General features: G+C 46.9%; 1 protein-coding gene across 2 annotated transcripts in view; it reads left to right on the forward strand.

Annotated features, from left to right (window-relative positions):
• Positions 1–16,016: 16,016 nt before the first annotated feature.
• C2H14orf180 (chromosome 2 C14orf180 homolog) overlaps positions 16,017–18,258 on the forward strand; it is a 32,371-nt gene continuing 30,129 nt past the window's right edge. For both annotated transcript variants that reach the window (XM_077323812.1, XM_077323811.1), the window contains exon 1: positions 16,017–16,219. The gene's annotated coding sequence lies outside the window, so the exon portion shown is untranslated. The remainder of the gene's footprint in view (positions 16,220–18,258) is intronic.

Here is an 18,258-nt window from a genome sequence, read left to right on the forward strand (position 1 = left end):
ACCCTGATATTCCTTGGTGGTCTCCCCTCCAAATGCTGACCAAGGCTGACCCTGCTTAGCTTCCTGACAAGAAGAGGAGAGCCAGGGCTATCCAGCTCAGTGCCTGGGCCCATGAGAAACATGTGTTTATGATGGAAGAGATCAAATATGCAAACGTAGGTTAAAGCACCCGCTGTGTAAAGGATAAATAGCTTTATAGAGAAGAGAAAGAGGTGAGACAGGCCTCAACGAGGGCCAGGACATTTTAGGCTTTGGCCACGGACTGATGGAATGCTCTGCCGGAAGAGCTTAGGGCCCTGCGGGTCTTAAAACAGTTATGCAGGGCCTGCAAGACAGAGCTGTTCTGCCAGGCCTATGGCTGAGGCCCAAACAGAACATCGAGAAGTGCTCTCCCCACTGCTGAAACAGAGGAAGAGCTGCCCTCCAGCTCAAATTAGTTGGGGGCTACTGAAAATTATTAAAAACGTTACGAGGCTGATTCTGTGAAGGTTCAAGGGGGTGGCAGGTGACAGTGGATGAGCGAGAGGGTTGTGAGTGTCCTGCATAGTGCAGGGGGTTGGACTAGATGACCCAGAAGGTCCTTTCCAACTCAGTGATTCTGTGTTTTAATGCTTTATATTTGATTGTTTTAAACCATATTACTACCTGCCCTGAGTTATCCAGGAAGGGTATTTATTATTATTATTATTATTATTATTATTATTATTATTATTATTTTATTTTATTTTATTTTATTTTATTTTATTTTATTTTATTTTATTTTATTTTATTTTATTTTATTTTATTTTATTTTATTTTATTTTATTAACCAACAGAAAGATTTAGAACAGGAACATGGGAGGTGAGGATGTGATGTCAGCAACAACCATAGAGTTCCTCTTGATTCCTAAAAGGTAAAGGTAAAGGTATCCCCTGTGCAAGCACCGAGTCATGTCTGACCCTTGGGGTGACGCCCTCTAGCGTTTTCTTGGCAGACTCAATACGGGGTGGTTTTCCAGTGCCTTCCCCAGTCATGACCGTTTTACCCCCCAGCAGCAAGCTGGGTACTCATTTTACCGACCTCAGAAGGATGGAGCAGGCTGCTGGGATCGAACTCCCAGCCTTATGGGCAGACAGATTCAGACAGCATATCGCTGCCTTACCACTCTGCGCCACAAGAGGCTCTTGATTCCTAGAGCTACCCATTGTCACTTCCAGGTACAATCCGCAATGAGGACGCTGATGGTTTATTCTGTATATTCTCCCTTCATGGTGAGCAGCAGCAAGCAATAGCAGCAATTAGAGGCCCTAGGGAGGTGCCTCCACTGGACAAGTGCTCTCTCTGGTCTCTGCTGCCCACCTCCCCTTTGCAAACAGGTCTGGGTAGGCAGATCATAACAGGCAGGCTAGGAGGAGGTTGTCCTTAATGCCCAAGCCCCGAGCCATGTCAGTAAAATCCAGCTCTTTGAATTGCACCTGGAAACAGACGGCTGTCCAATGCAAAGCACCTAGGCAAAAGAAAAGCCTGTAGAAAAAAGAGTGAATATTTATTGCTAAACTGATTTTCCCCCCTTTTGAATGCATCAAAGGGATATTTCATTTTAAGAGTCCAATCGTTTTATCATAAGCACAAGCTGTAAAATGGCCACTTTTAGTGTGTTTTGCAGTTAATTTGACTTCTTTTATGGCTTAGCAAAGGAGAGATCAATACCCACCTGCGCAGCACCGGGAGATGTAAGAACGTAGCCCAAGGGGGTTTTAAAAAATGGCCTCTAATGATGCCTTCCTCGAAAACCATAATAACAGATCACACTAATGGCCTGTACAGACGTTCAGTTAGGAAAACTTTTAATGCCCGGGGGAGGGGATTCAGATGTCTTTCCTCCAGATGTTGGGAACATCAAATTGTTTGGTTTTTATATAAAACGTAGGAATGTTTATCGAGATCAATATAAGCCAGCCTTTTCAATGTGTTTACCACTGAGAAAGCCCTGAAACATTCTTTAGGCCGTGAGAAACCATGGAAGTGGTGCAATCATGCAGAATATGGTTGGGAAGCATAGTTGTGTCCATGTTCACCCAGTGCCCCTCCTCTTCTGACCCCCTCCAGGCCCGTCATTGGCCATTTTGGGAGGGGCAGGTGGGTCATCATGACCATATATGCTCATATCACCAGATAAATGTTTAACAAATTTAAAAAATATATATAAAAAATAATTAACTCGCACCCATTCAGGAAACCTTTCCAATGCCATCAAGAAACCCGAGGGTTTCATGAAACTAGTTGAGAAACCACTGCGCCAACAGATTCAGCACAATGAGACCTTCAAAATCATTCCTAACCATTTTAGGGAAAGGGTAGTCTATATTTTAGGGAAAGGGTGGTCTATTCAGCAGTGGCATAGGCTGCCTAAGGAGGTGGTGAGCTCCCCCTCACTGGCAGTCTTCAAGCAAAGGTTGGATACACACTTTTCTTGGATGCTTTAGGATGCTTAGGGCTGATCCTGCGTTGAGCAGGGGGTTGGACTAGATGGCCTCTGTGGCCCCTTCCAACTCTATGATTCTATGATTCTATGATTTCCTTCTCATGCCCCTATCCTGCCTATAGCACTCAGTTTGTTCATTGATAGTTGAAGAAGAAGAAGAAGAACAAGAAGAACAACAAGAAGAAGAACAAGAAGAAGAACAAGAAGAAGAAGAAGAAGAAGAAGAAGAAGAACAAGAACAAGAACAAGAACAAGAACAAGAACAAGAACAAGAACAAGAACAGGACCAACTAGTGCCCTCTGTCTCCTCCCCCCTCAAGGATGGGTTACTGAGGGGCGGTATAGATAGGTTTGAGTTTTTTGCCACATCTTGTTGTATTGCACTTATTTTATTATGTTTGTTTATTGTACGTATTCTTGTTTTTATTGTCTTTATTTTTGCTGGGTTTTTATGTCTTGTAACTCACCTCAAGCCTCCCGGGAGAGGCGATTAAGAAATCCAAATAAACAAACAAACAAACGAATGAATCCAGTTATGTGCCTAAAACATAACACCCCTAATTAGAGATATGAGCAGACTCAAAACACGAAATCATTCTGTACAAAGAGTAAAATAACACACACTGCCAAATACAATCAAACAGAATGCCAAACACATTTTGGCACAAAGCCTTCATTGGTGGCTTACGACCGTAATTAGCACGATCGTCTGTAACGCCTACCATAAAAGACATAACGAACCACAAGGACCAGCAAGACAGCCGAATTAATTCCTTGGAGTTAATGAAAGTCTCCTTGCATGACATCAGTCTGAAAATATTTCTGGTTCGTCTGAATCTGAACCGGTCCGAATCGGGATCGGCTTGCCCAACCCTAATTATATATGGGTATCCCCAGTCCCTATAACAATGTGAGTATATATTTGCATACCTCACCGTGCGCTAATAACAAACAGCTTGCCTTACTTTTGGGGGTTGGTGATTTCCTCCTTTTTGTGGTTTTTGGATCTCCACTTCACCGTGAATTCGGCAGGCCAACCATCAGCCAGTCCTTCCTTCTCAGCCTCACCGACCTCACAAGGTTCCAGTGAGGAGAAGGCCATAGATGACGAATGGTCCATTGAGAGACAAGAAGGCTGGTGGACCTTCCCCCATTGTGAACACCAAAGGGTCTTAAAATCTTTTAATTATATTATTTATTTATCATTTGATTTTAAGAATGGTCCTCCCCACAAGTGGGCTCAGCTTGGTTTACAACATACATTTGTTAAAACCGTTTCAATTTAAAAAAAACATGATAAAGCACAATAAAAATAAAGGGACTTCGCCATTCCTGTTATCACCATAATCTAGCTGCCAGACTTCTGATTATTCTCCTTTGGTGAGATGTTCCCTCAGGTGAGGGGGAAGTCCAAACAAAGGAGATGGATATGGAGAACGAAAGGAGGGAGGCCCATAGAAGAAGAAGAAGAAGAAGAAGAAGAAAGAAGAAGAAGAAAACAATATTTTTAACCCACACTTCCCCAAGGGCTCAGGTCAGAAAACAACATACGTTAAAAAAATAAAATAACAATAATTGGCATTTAATGTCAATTATTGTTATTTTATTGTTTTAACATATGTTGTTTTCTGACCTACACTCAGATTAGTACAGATTAGTACAGATGTCAAAAATGGTGAAAACTTGGCTGAGATTTTGTGCAGGGAGGCCAAATTTCAGTGTCATTTCTGACCTCGACCATAGGGCTGGTGGAACAGCTGTGTTTTACAGGCCCTGTAGAACTCTCCGAAGTCCCACAGGGCCTTGATCTCTCCAGGGAGGTTGTTCTACTTGGCCAGGGTGTGGTTGAAAAAGACCCGGGCCCTGGTCAAGACCAGCTTGACATCCTTGGGACAGGAATCTTGAGGAGGTTCTGTTCACTTGGTCTTTGGTTCCTTTGGGGGACATAAGGAAGGAAGTGGTCTCATAGGTAAGAAGGTCCCAGACCACTGAGGGCTTTACAGGTCATAATCAGATGTAGTGGATAACTAGGTAACTCAGGCTTTCTCAACCAGGGTTTTGTGAAACCCCGTTTTTTTGTGTTTTTTTTTGACAGCCCTAGAAGGGTTTCTTGAATATTTATTTATTTAATTTATATTTCTGAATAGATTTTCAAACAGAGGCTGGAGAGCCATCTGACGGAGAGGCTGATTCTGTGAAGGCTCAAGGGGGTGGCAGGTGACAGTGGATGAGGGATAGGGATGTGAGTGTCCTGCAGAGTGCAGGGGGTTGGACTAGATGACCCAGGAGGCCCCTTCCAACTCTGTTATTCTATGATTCTATGATACAAAGACCCGGTGTGGCTCCAGATTGTCATTGAGTGGGGCTTCCTGTGCGAATTAATAGCTGTTCACATGTTCAGCTTAGAGCAGACTTTCTCAACATTTTTACTGGTGAGAGGGAAGGACAGGAAGGGATGAGTCAGTGCTTGCCTCTTGGGGCTGTTCCTTGTTGGAAGAAGAAGAGCTGTGCTTTTTTATACCCTGCTTTTCCTTATCCGATGGAGCCTCTAAGCAGCTTACAATTGCCTTCCCTTCTTCCCGCCACCACAGGTACCCTGTGAGAGGTCGGTGGGCTGAGGGAGTTCTGACAAGATTGCTCTGTGAGAACAGCAGCATCGGGACTGTGACTAGCCCATGGTCACCCAGTTGCTTGCACGTGGAGGAGCTGGGAATCAAACCCAGCTCGCCAGATTCGAAGCTGCCGCTCTGAACCACGACACCAAGAGACGCCCCCCCCCTCCGCTGCATTTCCGCACTGGAGGAAAGTGAGTGCAGAGTGCAGGGGGTTGAACTAGATGACCCAGGAGGCCCCTTCCAACTCTGTTATGATTCTATGGAATTGATCGACAGATAAAAAGCAATGTCTGTGACCTCCTCTCTTCCTTAATCAAGAGGATGGAAATGGACCCCGCTCTGCCCAATTCCACAGGGGAGACCCATTTACAATCCTGAGGACCCTGTCAAATTTTATTTACTGAGCATGATCCCCCCCCCACGCACTGCAGTTATTTCCCAGTGGTCTTAAAAGGGTAATGGATTGTAATGCTCCCAATTGATGTGATATGAGGCCCATTGCGATGAATAATGGTCCGTTGGATCCTTGCACATCTCTCAATGCAACAGACCAGGAATCCCTGTGCTAGGAAGCCCTGTATGAAGAATCCATTCACAGTCAACAAGATTTTTTAAAACAAAAATATTATATTCAGAAAAAAATTTAGAGATCATTCTTCTTATTCTTATTCTTATTCTTACTCTTATTCCTATTATTATTATTATTATTATTATTATTATTATTATTATTATTATTATATTAACAAACCGGTCTGCCCTAGTGGAGTTCAGCCCAGACTGCTCCTTAGAAGGCCAGATCCTGAAGATGAAACTCAAATACTTTGGCCACCTCATGAGAAGGAAGGACTCCCTGGAGAAGAGCCTAATGCTGGGAGCGATTGAGGGCAAAAGAAGAAGGGGACGACAGAGAATGAGGTGGCTGGATGGAGTCACTGAAGCAGTAGGTGCAAGCTTAAATGGACTCCGGGGAATGGTAGAGCAGTGGTCCCCAACCCCCGGTCCAGGGACCGGTATCGGTCCATGGATCAGTTGGTACCAGGCCGCAGCTCCTCCTCATCCTCCTCCCCAGCTGCTGTCTCGGGGGCTGCCCTGCCATTCTGCTGCTGGCTCACATTTGGTGCTCTCCAGCGGCCGCTATAGCTGGTGCTCCCCCTTGATGTGGCACTGTGTCGCTGCTGATGGCAGCACCCCCCAGTGGGCGGCAGGAAGTCAGGGGTGCCGGTGGAAAAGCAAGTGGAGCAGGGGCTCAGGTTGGCGGCAGTGACGTCCCCCCCCCCCCGGGCCTCAGTAAAATTGTCAGGCATTGACCAGTCCCTGGTGATAAAAAGGTTGGGGACCACTGTGGTAGAGGACAGGAAGGCCTGGAGGATCATTGTCCATGGGGTCACGATGGGTCGGACATGACTTCGCACCTAACAACAACAACATTATTATTCTTTAATTGCATTTGTAGACTGCCACTCCTGGACCAGCCATATTGCAGCGGTTAACAATATGAATACATGAAAAACACAACATGCTTCATTTGAAGAACACAACAGCCTAAAAACAACAACAACAACAAAAATCCCAATCCCCACCCATGTCAAAATGCCCCCATTGCAACCATATTTCTCATGGTTGGTGCTTAGAGGAGGAGCTAAGGTCTTTCCTTGCCCTGGCCTCAACCAGAGACCCAGCAGAACAGCTCCATCTTGCAGGCTCTGCAGAACTGTGTGAGTTCCGTCAGGGCCCTTAGCTCTTCTGGGAGCTCATTGCACCAGGCAGGGGCCAGAACTGAAGAGGCCCTGGCCATGGTCAAGGCCAGGTCACAATGCACAATAAAGTGGCCATAAAAGAAGTCTTGTCTTAAATGTCACACCGTAATCCACATGAAAGAGCCTCTTGTGGCGCAGAGTGGTAAGGCAGCCGTCTGAAAGCTTTGCCCATGAGGCTGGGAGTTCAATCCCAGCAGCCGGCTCAAGGTTGACTCAGCCTTCCATCCTCCCGAGGTCGGTAAAATGAGCACCCAGCTTGCTGGGGGGTAAACGGTAATGACTGGGGAAGGCACTGGCAAACCTCCCCGTATTGAGTCTGCCATGAAAACGCTGGAGGGCGTCACCCCAAGGGTCAGACATGACTCAGTGCTTGCACAGGGGATACCTTTACCTTTAATCCACATGAAGATCTGGTATGCTTTGTGTCATCAGACTTCTGCTTCTTCAGTAGACCCAAGAAACTGTCACAATCAGGATTACAATAAAATACAATGTTCAAGTTACAAAGACAATGGACCGGACACTTTTCTTTGACCCCATGAAACAGCTACTGGGAATAGATCTTACCCAATTTCAAAATTACTTCTGCAGGAAAGAGCAAAGAGCTGCCGTTGCAAACTACGTTGAATTGCCAGCTTTGGGCTGGGAAATTTCTCAAGATTTTGGGGGTGAAGCCAGGGGAAGCTAGGATTTGGAGAGAGACCTCAGCATTGTATCAATTATTTATTTATGTTCCAATTTGTGTGCTGTCCTTCCCTGAAGGCTCAGCCATTCTGCAATACCGCCTTCAAAATCAGGCTTTTTTCCCCCACCGGGGAACGGATCTCGGTCATCACCCTGAACAGTCTCCAGGCAGCACATGGAAGTTGGCGAGCCCAAATCCAGGGGCCTCGAGGCCTCCATCTGCCAGTCAGCTCACCCTCCCTTCCCAAACCCTTTTTGACAAGGTCGCATCCCGGAAGACGCCCCTTTTTGCTAACAGACGACAAGAATTACACACTGTCGGGTACACAAAAGGCGTTTTTTTCTCCTCCTCACGGTCAATCGAGCCTCATCTCTCCGATGAGGCGGAGCGTGAGGGAATTTCTGCCTCCGTGGCCGTCGGGTCCTGCATCTCTGTTTGGATGCCGAGCAAATGAGGCGTGTTCCGGAGTCAGCAGGCCTCCTGGCCTTTCCACCTGACTGACACTTCCTAACAGAAAAGTTGTCTCTAATGGACAACCGGGCCCCGGTTCCCAGTCGCCCGACTCCTCCCCACCCATTAGTACTGGGTGGCAGGTGAAGAAATTGCTTCGATGGAAAGGACGATAAAGGGGAGGGGGGAAAGGGGCTCTTTAACTCATTGAAATGCGTTCTGGGCACAGCCGGCGAGATGCGGCCACCCAGGGGACCTCTGGTGGCTCCGAAAAGCCCAGCTCCGATTTTCATTAACTCCCAAACCCTGACAGAAATATATACAGCCAAGGGATTCGAAGGCCCGAGCCGGCGCTATAAAAAAATTAACCATCTTCCTCGTGGTTTTGATTTCCCTGTAAACGCCATACGTCTCCCCAGGTTCAAAAATTCAGCGGCAGGGATGGAGGAACCTGATAACAGAAAGAACTAGTCAATTTCCCCCTTCATTTTCGCACACGCCGGAGAGCCAAGCACAAACCGACGCACAGCGCTGTGTTTAAAATATTGCCCGCTTATACAAGGCAGCCGTAAGAGCCTCTTGTGGCGCAGAGTGGTAAGGCAGTGACATGCTGTTTGAAGCTCTGCCCATGAGGCTTGGAGTTCGATCCCAGCAGCCGGCTCAAGGTTGACTCAGCCATCCATCCTTCCGAGGTCGGTAAAATGAGTACCCAGCTTGCTGGGGGATAAACGGTAATGACTGGGGAAGGCACTGGCAAACCACCCCGTATTGAGTCTGCCATGAAAGGGCGTCACCCCAAGGGTCAGACATGACCCGGTGCTTACACAGGGGATACCTTTACCTTTACCTTTACAAAGCAGCCAGCTAGGGACTAGGCAAAGTTCTCTTCTATCTAACTTAGTTATCGGTTAGTTTTTCCTTTCCAGCGTATTCAAATCTCGTTGAACTCTGTCTCCTGGGTTGTTTGCTCCTCTTCCCAATTTGGCGTCTGCAAATTGAGTGAGGAATCCTTCCACCCCCTCATCCAGATCATTGATAAAAATGTTGAAAAGTACCAGACGTGGTATTGAACCCTGTGGTACCCCGCTGCTCCCCTCCCTCCAACCTGACCTTTGACAACCACTCTTTGGGAGTGGTTTTCTAGCCAGTTCTAACCATCCAAAAATCCAGTCTACAATCTAGCCAGTTTACCCATCGGAACATCATGGGGAACCTTGTCCAAAGCCTTACTGAAAGCCAGATAAACAGCATCCACTGAGTTTACACAATCAAGTAATCACTCGTTCCAAGAAGGAAACAAGGGTGGACCAGCAGGGCCTGAGGGAGACAAATCCATGCTGATTTCCCTGGATCAACAAATTGTCCCCCAGATCAGGGGTAGTCAACCTGTGGTCCTCCAGATGTTCATGGACTACAATTCCCATGAGCCCCTGCCAGCAAACACTGGCAGGGGCTCATGGGAATTGTAGTCCATGGACATCTGGAGGACCACAGGTTGGCTACCCCTTCTCCAGATGATTGCAGATTGTCCCCTTTAAAATCTGCAATTGAGGTCAGACTCACTGGCCTATAGTTTCCCAGGTCTTTCCTCCCTTTTTTGAAGATTGGGATAATATGGGCCATTTCGCACGGCTTCAAAATAGCACAATGGTTGCTAATTGGAAACGCTACTAATTTGCCATAACCCACAACGTCGTAGACAATCTGCAACAATCCTGAAACTGACCCGCCAAAAGCGCTTCGTTGTGGCGCTTTCAGGGGAATCCAGAAAAGTGGATTCACCCACCGGATAGCGATACACTCCTGCAACCAATCTGCAACACTAGCGCTAAAGACCTGTGCGTTACCATTGTTGCTGGTTCTTCAAAGTCCCTCCCCCTGGCTCTCTCCTCCAAACTTCCGGCGAAGCGATCGCCATTTTTTTTTCTCCGAGCGAGCGGGGATAAACGCACCGGCGAGCCTCTTTCTGTTTAGAGGCTTCCCTGGCTTCAGTCCTTCACCTTTAGTCACTAAGCACAAACCACTTAAAAGCCCGTTTGCTGAAATAAAGTCCCTTTATTTTTTACACATAAATTCAGCCGAAAATCGGGCCCGTGAGAAGGGGGGGGGGGAATTTTTTTTTATCACTCGAGGCAGCGTGCAAACGATCATACAATCAAACGACAGCTCACATTAGGCAGCTGGATGGGTCTCTCCGTAGCAACGAATCTACCTAGATTCGTTGCTATGGGTCTGTTTTTTTTTTTAAACCTTTCTTAAAGGGAAAGGGGCTGTTTGGGAGCATGCTAACAGCTGCCCAATGGCTGCTTGACGGCCAGGGGCGGGACGAGCTTGGCAATAGCGCTTCCTTTCTAGCGATTTCTGCCGAGACCGGAAGCCTGTGGGAAACGCTAAAAAACGCAACTGATTCCACTACAAAGCCAGGTGTGCAAAACGACGAATTCCACTATTTTAAATGGCGATTTTTCATTCCGCAAACAATTTGCAACAAAGATCCCCGTGCGAAAAGGCCCTATGTGTTCTCCTCCAGTCTTCTGGCACTTCTCTAGTCCTCTAAGACAGTGGTTCTCAACCTGTGGGTCGGGATCCCTTTGGGGGTCGAATGACACTTTCATAGGGTCGTGGCATGGCAAGCAGCTTTGCTGGGGGGGAGGGTACCATCCACACAACGGCCTTGCGGGGTAGATCGAGAGAGAGTGTCCATCTGTCTGGAACAGAGGAAAAGAGTGAGATCGGCATGGTGGGACAAGAGACAGAACTGAACTGAGAAACCCTGGAAAAGAACCAATTTATGTACAATCATGAGCAATGGATCTTCATTCCATTGGTCAGTTTTGGTTTAATTTCTAGGAAAGAGCATTTGCATCATTTTATGGTTGGGGGTCACCACAACATGAGGAACTGGATAAAAGGGTCGTGGCATTAGGAAGACTGAGAACCACTGCTCTAAGAGTCCATCGGTGATGGACCAAGGTTCTGCAAGCTCTCCAGGAAGCAATTTGAGCACCCTTTCAGACAAATCCATGCTGACTTCCCCAGATCAACATACTGTCTTTCAGATGTTTGCAGATTCTTCTCCCCACCCCCACATACATACACACCACACTGTTTGCACCATCAGCCCCTGAACCTCTTGGGTTCCCAGTCTCTCCCAGCACTCCATATCACCAAACCCCAACACGGGACAATTTACACTACACAGACGAAACCCATGTAGAATTTCCCAGCGTTTGTCATGTGGCAGCTTCTGCCTGAGCCTGATAGAATTTGATCTCCCAAATTTACCAGCCTCATTCTGGCTGCACATTATGCGCATGGTATCACCACTCACAGCACACGGGCTGCCTGCTGTTTCATGTTTATTAATTGGGACAAAGACGGGCAAATTGGCGACTGGAGCTGCCATACTTCTGACAAAAATCAGCAGGTACTCCCGTCCCGGGAACGCAGGAAGGGAGCTCCATTCATGATTCATCGAGGCTCCCCGTTTCTTTCAACAGATGACAGAGAGTTTGTTTTCTAATTAAACATCTAAACATTAATTTAGCGAGTGTCCCTCACTTGGGGACTTTCAAATGCCTGACAGACAATTAAGGAAAGCATGCAAGGAATCCTAAAATCCAACAATGTCGGGGATTGTTGCTTGTTTCTGTCTCTGCCAATCAAAACTCGAGTGCATGTTGGCATCGGCCTCCTGGGGAGAGCAGCCCTGGGAACTGTGAGGGGAGGTGAGGCTGAGGGAGCTCTGAGAGAAACTGCTCTGCAAGACAGCTCTAACAGGACTGTGACTGACCCACTGTCACCCAGCTGGCTGCATGTGGAGGAGTGGAGAATCAAACCCAACTTGCCAGATTAGAAGGCACCATTCCTAACCACTGGGCCAAATGCACCTCATCTTCGGCTTTTGGAGGGCGCAAACTCCCCCCTGCTATCGTTTTCAGTCTAGGACTGATTTGCTCTCTTGAACTTGATATTTTACTCATCTGTTTCACTTAATATTTCTGGTAAGGCCTTGGAGGAGGAGCGTGTCACATGGCTTAAGTTCCAGTCAGCGCTTAACACCCATTCAGGGTGGCTGTCCCGCCCCTGAGTGCCTCCTCCTCCAACTGGCTTGCCTGTCTGTCCAGCAGCCAGCCAATTGCCTTCCGTCCCCCATCCCTGACCACCCCCTCCTCCTTCCACTTCTCTCTGAGGCTCGGAGGCTGCAGATCCCTGCCCTGTGAGAGCTGCCCTTGCCAGTGAGTTCCCTGCCTGAAGCCTTTCCAGATCCTGGGGGGAGGGGGAGGCCGTCCGCAGAGTTCTTCCACCCTACCCCCCCCCAATCTAGCACCATTGTATTTCTGAATGCAACAGTCTTGGCCCTAGAGAGCCAGTTTGGTGTAGTGGTTAGGAGTGCGGACTTCTAATCTGGCATGCCGGGTTCAATTCTGCACTCCCCCCCCCTGCCATGCAACCAGGTGGGTGACCTTGGGTTCCCCATGGCACTGATAAAACTGTTCTGACTGAGCAGTGATATCAGGGCTCTCTCAGCCTCACCCACCCCACAGGGTGTCTGTTGTGGGGAGAGGAATGGGAAGGCGACTGTAAGCCGTTTTGAGCCTCCTTCAGGTAGGGAAAAGTGGCATATAATAACCAACTCTTCTTCTTCTTCTTCTTCTTCTTCTTCTTCTTCTTCTTCTTCTTCTTCTTCTTCTTCTTCTTCTTCTTCTTCTTCTTCTTCTTCTAGTTTCTCTATAAACATGTACAACAAGCAGCCTGAATGATGCCTAGAACGTTTTTTTTTCCAAGTACAATACGGATAAACTTTTTCAGGCCTGAGTTGTTTTACAACCCATAGGAAAGAGAAGGATAATCCACCTGGATTTTCCCAAGCTGTTTCGACCACATGCAAATGAAGACGTAACTGGGTCAAGAGGAGACAGTGTTTATTGTACAGGCTGTTGCTTTTCGTTCTTGGCAGGAGTGTTTCCTTCGCTCCATCTTCAGGCAAGTGACAGGACTATTAAACATCCTACTCCAGCGTAAACACACAGGAATGCTGAGCGCGGAGCTCATTCGCGGGCCGGGGCAGCCACCATCGCCGGAGCTCAGGCAAGTACAAAGTTCGGTAGCCCTGCTGCTGAATTCTTCTTTGTTCCTTCTGTTTGCAGTCGTGTCTCCTTACTGTGTCGGACTTGAAAAAATACTGTGCGCTAGAGGAGGTCTGCTTTCAAAGGATGTTGTTTGGCAGGCTCCCATTGAAGCAGGATTCGATCTCTGCAGCCAACAGGGTGGAGTTAGAGGCCTTCTCTCCTTTTGCTTAAAGTCTCATTCAAGTGTAGGGAAGGGTCGCCAAGTTGTAGGCGGGGCCTGAACTGTGCTCAGTTTTGGGCACCACAATTGGAGAGGGATGGAGACAAACTGGAGCGTGTCCAGAGGAGGGCAACAAAAATGGGGAGGGGTTCAGAGACCAAGACGTTTGAGGAAAGGTTGGGGGAGCTTGGTCTGTTTAGCCTGGAGAGGAGATGATTGAGAGGGATCTTCAAGTATTTAAAAGGCTGCTATATAGAGGATGGAGCAGAGTTGTTCTCTCTTGCCCCGGAGGGACGGATCAGAACAAATGGGATGAAATTAATGCAAAAGAAATTCCGTCTAAACATCCGGAAGGAGTTCCTGACAGTTAGAGCAGTTTCTCAGTGGAACAGGCTTCCTTGGGAGGTGGTGGGTTCTCCCCCTTTGGAGGTTTTTATCCAGAGTCTGGATACCCATCTGACAGAGAGGCTGATTCTGTGAAGGTTTAGCCTGGAGAAGAGACGACTTAGAGGTGCCATGATAGGGCTGTCACAGAGAGGATAGAGCAGAGTTGTTTTCTGTTGCCCCAGAACCAATGGGACGAAATTACTCCAAAAGAATTTTCGGCTAAACATCTGGAAGAAGTTCCAGACAGTTAGAGCGGTTCCTCAATGGAATAGGCTTCCTCGGGAGGCGGTGAGTTCTCCTTCTTCGGAAGTGTTTAAGCAGAGGATAGAGAGCCATCATAGAGAAATGCTGATTCTGTAAACTTACGCAGATTGTAACCACTGCACCAAGTTGGCTCTGTGCTCAACACACCCACTACCTGATGGGTGTATTACTCAGGCATCAGAGGAAGTAAGCTCTGGGTCTCGGAAATGGATGGTTGCACAAATGGTTGCTAGCCTTCAGTGGGCTGCTTGGCCTCCAGTTTTATTCTGCTGCTGAAGAAGACCATGCCTCTCCATCTGGTTTTTATATGCATAGACCAATTAAAGGGCTATGGGAGAGGGTATACAGCAGGGGTAGTCAAACTGCGGCCCTCCAGATGTCCATGGACTACGATTCCCAGGAGCCCCTGCCAGCGAATGCAAATGTAGTCCATGGACATCTGGAGGGCCGCAGTTTGACTACCCCTGGTATACAGTCATCGCCCCCCCCTCCACTTGCCCTGGAATTACCTGCAACTTTCACATCTGCAGCTGTTATATGAGGATAAAAGATGGAATTCCCACTCAGTTTTCCTAAGCCCATTTCGTATTTTTTGCCGGTGTCAAGACTGAGCCAAGAAGGGAAAGGCTGCAAACTGCCAAAACACCATCCTCCCCCACAATGCAACAGCTGCCCAGATGTTGTCCAGCTGTGAAAGCTGAAAATGTGGCCACTCTGCCTTTTGCTGCAGGGTGAGGACCGTGGCTCAGAGTATCTGCCTTGCCTGCAGAATGTCTCAAATTGAATTCCCGCCATCTGTTAAAAGGACCAGCCTAATAGGTAATGTGGAAGTCCTTTTCCTGAGCCCCAGGGAGCTGCTGCCAGTCTGAGCGGACAATACAACTTTCAATGTATTGGCAGTTTTTAAATATGCAAAAGGGCTGCTTAAAGAATAAAATTGTTTTTTTATTATGAAGAAAAACCCTGTCAAGAAAGAGGCAAGAGTCCTAACAACCTGACTGTTAATGCCTAGAAGGTAACTATGCTAAATAAACATCTCCTCCGATGCCCCCTTCAGGATATTCTTCATATTCTGTTCAGTCATGAATGCTGCAGATCCTCCGGGAGCTTCCAGTATTCCGCAGGGCCTGCAAGACGGAGCTCTTCCACCAGGTCTATGGTTGAGACCAGCTTACTAAAGAAGAGCTATATGCCCCTTTTCAAGATTTAAAATAAATCTATTCAGATGGCGGCCATGGGTTCTATCTGCCCCCTTTCTTTCCTCCCTCTAGGACAGGGGTAGTCAACCTTTGGTCCTCCAGATGCTCATGGACTACAATTCCCATGACCCCCGCCAGAGAATGCTGGCAGGGCATCATGGGAATTGTAGTCCATGAACATCTGGAGGACCACACGTTGACTACTCCTGCTCGAGGAGATTATATTGGGGAAAATGGGCTTGAGTTGGGCTTGAACTGGGTTTCCGCCGTATCTTATTTCACTTTACTTGATTGTAAATTTATTTGTGTGGTTTTAAGTTTTTACTGGGGTTTTATACAGACTTAGTAACCCGCCACGAGCCACCTGAGAGTGGCGGGTAAGAAACTGAATAAATAATAATAATAATACACTGTTGGAGTCAGGTGTTCATTTGCATTCAAGTGTCTTGGCAACATACAAAACTCCCTTTGACCAAGACACGCAGTCATCTGAAGCATATTCAACTTGGTCTTTCATGTTTTCAGACTTGACAAGACCCAGCCAACCCCCTCCAAAATACTCATTCTCCTTGATTGCCTTCCTCCACTACTCTCCTTCCTTTAATTTGGTCCGGTCATAAAACCAGTCGACTGCATGAGAAAACCTAGATTTGCCCGGAAAAATCTCATGGCTAAATGCTCCGGCAGTTTGCGAAGCCGGCTTCCCTGTCGGAGTTTTCTTCTGCTATCGGATTCCATTGTGAGCCGCCTAGATCCTTGGCTCTCAACGATTCGAAGCTTTTGGGCCGCTGGTCTTATTGAAGCTTTGCCTCTCTCCCTCTCGCCAGGCAATTCAAGCCCCTTCATTTCCTTTCAATGGAAACTTTAGTGTTTCGGCCTCAGCTCCGCTGCCGCTGAATGCTCGTCTCTGGATCTTATTTCCAGGTCTCGGGAGGCCTGGGTTTGATAGTCTCGTCTGATTACAACTTCTTCGACAGCTTTAAAGGAATTTACACAGCGGGAAGGAGACAGACGCTGCTCCTGGGAAGGCTCGGCGTGTCATGGCTCCCCGCTTAAACGCACCTGCGTGAGCCCTCAGAGCATCCTTTTTTGACAGGAAGATCAGGTACGTCCCTCAGATGATTCTGGGATTCGTGTCAGGCATAAGTTTCTGAATCTGTCCTCTCCATCTACAGAAGCATTTCTTCTTGCCATGGAAAATCTTTTGCTGAGTTTCTGATGACCTTTGCCCCGAGGCTCTGGAACAATTTAGCAGCCGTGGTCCACTTGATCTCTATCGGCCTATAGAATGTTTGCCTCATCTTTCCTCCATGACAGCATTCAGGATCTTCCGTAAGAGTTGCCAGAAAGTGCCTGACAACTGGCAGGAGAGTTACGGGGTGAATATGGGGGGAAGTGACATCAGCAGTGGTGTTATATCGCTTCCAATAAAAAAAAAAAACAAGGCATGACATGGACAGCTCTAGGAACTACTTGGAATCCTGTGGTAAAACCATAGAGTTTGTGGCAATTCCTAGAGCTACCCTAAGTTGCTTTCTGTTGGTTTGGATGTTTTTTGTTTTTTTTTTTAACCAGAAGTGATGTGATGCTGAAGCCATGTTGTGGTAGCAAAAAATAAATGTTTAAAACCTGCAATATTTCATGCAGCATTGCATTATTTAAAGTAAGATACTAGAAGAGACACAGGTAGCTCTTGGAACTGCTATGGAGTTTTACAGTGGAGTTTTTGGCAATTCCTAGAGTTACCCTATATAAGTTCCAGTTTGGGGTTTGTTGTTTACCGACAGTGATATGGCACTGCATACAATGTTGTGGGTTTAAAAAAAAATCTTTCACCACCACTTGGAGTGGCTGTGAACAGCGGAAATGGAAGGTGGAGATTCTTCTCCCCACATTATAGCCACCCAACAACCCTGCAAGGTAGACTAGACTGGCATTGACCTAACATTTCCCAGGAAATTTCACCCATAGGTAACCTTACACTAGCCAATACACACCATCCCTTTTCAGACACTTAGAAAGAAACACAGAGCATATTTTTTTGGTCAGCCTTTGGCACTTAGTCATCCCACTGATGCTAAAATTTGTTTTTGCTTCCTTTGGGTGAATGATTAAATACACAATGTTTCTTTGGCAATTGGCATGAGGGCACTGTTTGGGACAGCACGAAAACTGGCTCCTGAGTTTAGGGCACTCCATCTTTTGCTTCAATAAAAGTGAGATGGCTACACACTGATGTGGAGAAGGAATGGCAACCTCCCCTGCTCGACACATACAACATTTTCTGACTTTGCTCAAAATCCTTCACTACGTCCTTGCGAAGAATCGCAAGCGAATTCCGCGAATTCCGACAAATCAAATCATTGCAAGCGAATTCGCGAATTCAGGCAAATTCAAGAGGGAATGTTTTTTGACTGACATTCCCCACAATACTTTACAGAGCCGGTGGCCTATCTATATATAAAAATTGGTTGATAAGTGTATAAGGAATCAACCACTGAAGAAAAATTGTGAAAACGGAGTATATCTAGAAACCGTTTTGGTTGGTCCTTAAAAAATTATTGATATATAAAATTTATTGTACCAAGTGCCTTGGAAAGGTTCTGTTTTTCTCTGTATATGTTTTGAACCTTTCTTCCTTTTTCGTATTGTAAATTCAAGACCTGCAAGTGAATTCAAAATCCAAGTGAGTTCAAGAACCCCAAATTGACTTCCATGTCCACTCCCGAAACAATGTTGAGGAGATGCTTCTCAAAAATCATTTTTTTTAGATTCCCATCAAGAAAACAAGACTCACCAGAAAAGGCAATCGTGCTAGGAATAGTGGAAGGCAGCAGAGAAAGAGAAAGGCCCAACATGAGATGGATGGACTCCATCAAAGAAATCCCGGCCCTCCATTTGCAAGACCAAAGCAACCTAGTAAGGATGTTTTGGAGCACATTAATTCATAGGACTTCTGTAAGACAGAAGCAGCTTGATGGCTTGTTTCCAAAACACTAAGTTAAACACACATCTGGCTGCACTGTACTGAAACCAACCATTATCAAGTGATTCTCCAGATAAACCCATTATGCATGGAGGCAGCAATGCCAGGCTGCTGCCGGGCATTGCGTTGGGGCAGCATGCCCCGGCACTACCCACATA

This window comes from Paroedura picta, chromosome 2, assembly GCF_049243985.1.
Source record: "Paroedura picta isolate Pp20150507F chromosome 2, Ppicta_v3.0, whole genome shotgun sequence".
Lineage (NCBI taxonomy): Eukaryota > Metazoa > Chordata > Lepidosauria > Squamata > Gekkonidae > Paroedura > Paroedura picta.